Source organism: Bombus huntii, unplaced genomic scaffold (genome assembly GCF_024542735.1).
Source record: "Bombus huntii isolate Logan2020A unplaced genomic scaffold, iyBomHunt1.1 ctg00000170.1, whole genome shotgun sequence".
Taxonomy (NCBI): Eukaryota; Metazoa; Arthropoda; class Insecta; order Hymenoptera; family Apidae; genus Bombus; species Bombus huntii.
This window is the reverse complement of record NW_026099408.1, coordinates 32501-37500: the sequence shown is the minus strand read 5'-3', so window position 1 is coordinate 37500 and position 5000 is coordinate 32501. Positions and strand designations below refer to the sequence as shown.

The 5000-nt window shown below is 50.0% G+C and overlaps 3 long non-coding RNA genes, 1 other non-coding gene and 1 pseudogene across 8 annotated transcripts in view; 4 read left to right on the top strand and 1 right to left on the bottom strand.

The window, feature by feature from the left end:
- Positions 1 to 5000, bottom strand: part of LOC126877446 (uncharacterized) — a 78035-nt gene that overhangs the window by 40625 nt on the left and 32410 nt on the right. For all 5 annotated transcript variants that reach the window (XR_007695033.1, XR_007695032.1, XR_007695034.1 and 2 more), the window contains one exon: positions 862 to 1856. This is a non-coding gene — a long non-coding RNA (uncharacterized LOC126877446). The remainder of the gene's footprint in view (positions 1 to 861; positions 1857 to 5000) is intronic.
- Positions 1 to 5000, top strand: part of LOC126877449 (uncharacterized) — a 58475-nt gene that overhangs the window by 21330 nt on the left and 32145 nt on the right. The gene's annotated exons all lie outside the window — the stretch shown is intronic.
- LOC126877448 (uncharacterized) overlaps positions 460 to 5000 on the top strand; it is a 19120-nt gene continuing 14579 nt past the window's right edge. Inside the window, exon 1 of the long non-coding RNA XR_007695037.1 lies at positions 460 to 727. This is a non-coding gene — a long non-coding RNA (uncharacterized LOC126877448). The remainder of the gene's footprint in view (positions 728 to 5000) is intronic.
- Positions 2880 to 3034, top strand: LOC126877459 (5.8S ribosomal RNA). The gene has a single exon (XR_007695045.1). It is a non-coding gene; the product is annotated as a 5.8S ribosomal RNA (ribosomal RNA).
- LOC126877456 (large subunit ribosomal RNA) overlaps positions 4972 to 5000 on the top strand; it is a 4836-nt pseudogene continuing 4807 nt past the window's right edge.

Here is a 5000-nt window from a genome sequence, read left to right as displayed (position 1 = left end):
GGCGCCTGCGAGAGGCCGTACACAGAAAGACCCGCCGTCACGATCTCGTATTTCGTATTTGCATCGTGGAAACCGTACAAACGAAATATAAAAGTCCATGCAAACTAATAAGAAAATCTCTAAAGTGCCTCGTGTCGGAGTGATCATGCTCGCCTATTCTCTTCTATGTTTCGTGGTCTGTGTTGCGTTTGTTCTCCTCCTAGCAACGGGACATATCGAAGACTCCTCTTTGGGATCGAACGAAGCGTCTAGAACGAGTCGACGAGAGCGAAAGAACTTGTAGCGAGTCGCGCAGAGCGAAAGGATACCGATATACATCTTCGAAGGTTCTCTTCGAAGATCCATGGATACCTTCTGCGTCGACTTCTCTCGTCTCTTTCATCGAAACTCTCGTCGTTCTCGAAACGTGCTTCCTACCCAAAGGGCGTGTGCTCTTCGTATGTCGTTTCGTTCGAAATAACGAAACCACGTGTAACATACTCGTGGATCGGGTAACCTAGAACGAAGACGCATCGCGTGGATGTTGGCCCGCTATGCGACGATGACCGATGATGATGATGATGATGATGATGATGATATGATGATGATGTCGATGTCGACGACGACGACGATGAAGACGATGTGTAGCAACGATTCGTAACTAGTCTAGCCGAAGTTCGTTCAGAGGGGAACGCCGCCGGCTTCGAAGCCTCGATGTCGTGAGTCGGACACCCGTGCCGTCGCTAGAGTTTTTCAAACTCTGCTTCTGGATATTGGGACGAAAGACCGCTCGAGGACGACGACAGCCGTGCGTGCGTATCCCATCGAATTTTTTTTACACCACCTGAACGAGACTAAAGTTTCGTCTAGTTGATCGTCTACCGTCGCATAATGTATATTATATACCGTTCAGAGGGGACCGGCTGTCTATCCTCGTTGTCGTGAGTCGGACACCCGTGCCGTCGCTAGAGTTTTTCAAACTCTGCTTCTGGATATCGGGACGAAAGACCGCGCGAGGACGACGGATGCGAGTCCCATCGAATTTTTGACTTACACACTACCTGAACGAGACTTAAAGTTTCATATTATATACCGTTCAGAGGGGACCGGCTGTCTATCCTCGTTGTCGTGAGTCGGACACCCGTGCCGTCGCTAGAGTTTTTCAAACTCTGCTTCTGGATATCGGGACGAAAGACCGCGCGAGGACGACGGATGCGAGTCCCATCGAATTTTTGACTTACACACTACCTGAACGAGACTTAAAGTTTCATATAATATACCGTTCAGAGGGGACCGGCTGTCTTTCCTCGTTGTCGTGAGTCGGACACCCGTGCCGTCGCTAGAGTTTTTCAAACTCTGCTTCTGGATATCGGGACGAAAGACCGCGCGAGGACGACGGATGCGAGTCCCATCGAATTTTTTATTTACACACTACCTGAACGAGACTTAAAGTTTCATCCAGTTTGTCGTCTATCATCGCATATATAATATACCGTTCAGAGGGGACCGGCTGTCTATCCTCGTTGTCGTGAGTCGGACACCCGTGCCGTCGCTAGAGTTTTTCAAACTCTGCTTCTGGATATCGGGACGAAAGACCGCGCGAGGACGACGGATGCGAGTCCCATCGAATTTTTGACTTACACACTACCTGAACGAGACTTAAAGTTTCATATAATATACCGTTCAGAGGGGACCGGCTGTCTTTCCTCGTTGTCGTGAGTCGGACACCCGTGCCGTCGCTAGAGTTTTTCAAACTCTGCTTCTGGATATCGGGACGAAAGACCGCGCGAGGACGACGGATGCGAGTCCCATCGAATTTTTGATTTACACACTACCTGAACGAGACTTAAAGTTTCATCCAGTTTGTCGTCTATCATCTCATATATAATATACCGTTCAGAGGGGACCGGCTGTCTATCCTCGTTGTCGTGAGTCGGACACCCGTGCCGTCGCTAGAGTTTTTCAAACTCTGCTTCTGGATGTTGGGACGAAAGACCGCGCGAGGACGATGGATGCGTGTCCCATCGAATTTTTGATTTACAAGACACACACTACCTGAACGAGACTAAAGTTTCATCGAGTTTATCATCGCATAACCCGTTCGGAGGGGACCGGCTGTCTATCCTCGTTGTCGTGAGTCGGACACCCGTGCCGTCGCTAGAGTTTTTCAAACTCTGCTTCTGGATATCGGGACGAAAGACCGCGCGAGGACGATGGCTGCGAGTCCCATCGAATTTTTGTTTTTTTTTTTTTTTTTAAAGAAAAAACACCACCCGAACGGAGATGTGTTCTATCTTTCGTCGATTTTTCATGCTTTCAGTCGGTCGCGTGGTCGCCATCCGTTCGGAGGGGATCGCCGGCTTCGAAACCTCGATGTCGTGAGTCGGACACCCGTGCCGTCGCTAGAGTTTTTCAAACTCTGCTTCTGGATATTGGGACGAAAGACCGCTCGAGGCGGACGGCCGCGCGAATCCCATCGAATCTTTACTATCACCCGAACGATGGAGAGATGCACGCGCGCTGTTTCTTGAATAATTGGACGAGAGAGTAGAATCAAACACATATATAACATGGGCTAGCCACCGTGCTTACTCGTTCGCGAGATCGTGTGCTGTACAGAGGATTCAGAATCGGGTGTATATATCCCCGTCGTTTCCTGACGAACGGAGCTTCGATCTCGATGGTTGTTATATATCATAATGTACTTTACGCCCGGCCGGCGAACGCGCGTATCTTCGCGCGTTCGTCGTTTTCTTTTTTTTTCGAACGTTTTTGTGTCGTCAATCCTATGGCGACTTCTGCGCGTTCGATTCCCGTTGGTCGAACGTGACGGAACTCGGCTTCGCTAGAACCGAGAAGAGTACATTTGAGTATTGAACTGTTGTAAATTTATAAAAGATTACCCTGAACGGTGGATCACTTGGCTCGTGGGTCGATGAAGAACGCAGCTAATTGCGCGTCAACGTGTGAACTGCAGGACACATGAACATCGACATTTCGAACGCACATTGCGGTCCACGGATACAATTCCTGGACCACGCCTGGCTGAGGGTTGCTCACGTAAACCTAAGACTGCTTGCGTTGCGTATCGTTACTCTCCGTATCTGTCTCTCTCTGTCCCTTCTTGCCTTAACAACCCGCCGTCGTTCTTCTTTATATAAGAGAACGTTTCAGAGTCGGACGAAGGTACAAGAACGAGGATACGAATAAGAGCGGACGGAGAGAACATACGCGACGTACGAGCGATTGTTGGACGCTCGTCGGCGTTCGTCGCGGTCGTGCAGAGACCGTGCAAGTCGTACGCATGCTCGATATATAATCTATCGTGTTCACGGGAGACTACGAAACTCTACCTCTGTCTCTCTCTGTCCCTTCTTGCCTTGACAACCCGCCGTCGTTCTTCTTAAAAATTATAAGAGAACGTTTCAGAGTCGGACGAAGGTATACGAAGGGATACGAATAAGAGCGGAGAGAACCGGTCACGGACCTGCGTGAGTGCTCGCGGCGTCGTGAGTCGTCCTTACGAGGGCGACCGCCCGCTTATGCACCGCTTCGTGTATCGGTTATCGAACGTATATACTCGTAGTGTTCTCCTCGTGACCGATTTTTTTTTCATATCAGGCGATATATGCTACGTTTGCCGGTGTTCGACGCACGAAGGTCCGCGCCCCCGACGTCGTCTTAAAAGAATATTATATTTGGCGAGACTGAGAGAGAAAGCAAATATGGGAACTCGGTCGAGAGAGGAGAGAAGAGAGAACCAAAAAAAAAACCTAAACTCGATGGCGTGCGAAACTTTGCCATAATCTACCGTCTTTTCTTAAGACTCTCGTACAGCCCCAGGGATCGAATGCCCACTCCGTCTCTTCGCGAAAGCGACTGACAACAACGAGGACCGTCGCATCGATGGGTCGTCGTTGCGTTTTACACGCTCTGTGCTTTTTTACAAGCCCCGAAAGTATCAGCCGTAGATCCGGGAACGCACACGCGAGATTTCTTCGAGCGCTCTGACGACTTAGGGAGGTATGATCCCCAGCGTCGCGCGGAGATCGGAGAGTACACGTACTCGTATCGGGACGAATTTTCCCCGTCGTCGTGTATCTCTCTGCCCGCGCGCCTGGCTCCCGAAAAGCCACGTTCGTCGGAAATCTTACATATTATATATGTAACGCGTGTGCGAACTAGCGTGTGTCTAAGATCGGCTATACACGGGTGCTGCTGTAACTACAAGCTCGAGGTGTTTTCCGCAGCGTTTCTGTACCCGAGGAAGATGCGCATGTGAGTCCGTTACGAAGTTGTTCGTACGGTCGTCGTCGTCGGAGAGATCGTAGACGAGGAAGAAGACGATCCCCTTTGGCGAGGCTCGAGAAAAAAACTTTGAGAGAGACGAGGTATACACGCGCGTACGACTATGTCGTGCGCGCGTGTGATTTTTTTTTTATGGCAATTCGACGCTTCGAGAATAGAGAAAAGAGAGTGTTGGTCATCCCATGCCTCTTCGTCGTCTATCGCTGGACCGCGCATCCTAACGTCGCGCCGGTCGTCCAGTCCCCGAACACACACACCCACCCGACGGTACGTCTCGCTCGCTTTTTCACTTGCGTGAGTTCCCGTACCGGGAACCGCTGGAATCGTCGAGAGAAGAGAAACGGCTGTAGGAGAAAAAGAGGACGGACGTTAAAAACCGGACGATCGTTACACGGATGTCTTGCGTGAGTCTTAGCTCGAACATGATACGACGAACGAAGTTTGGCACTTTGGCGAGATGCATAAAACGCTCGTACATACATACATACATATATATTGTATATCGAATAGAGAGTGTTCTCCTTCTATTCGAATTTTTTTTCTCTTTGAGGCGATTTTCGCACAGAGAAATACACACACACACACCACCTTCTCTCGCACCGAATCTTTCCGAGCTTTCGTTTTCTACGAGTCTACGCAAAACACGACACGAACGAATTTTCGTTTCGCGTCGTGACGTTGAAGCGACCTCAGAGTAGGCGAGATCACCCGCT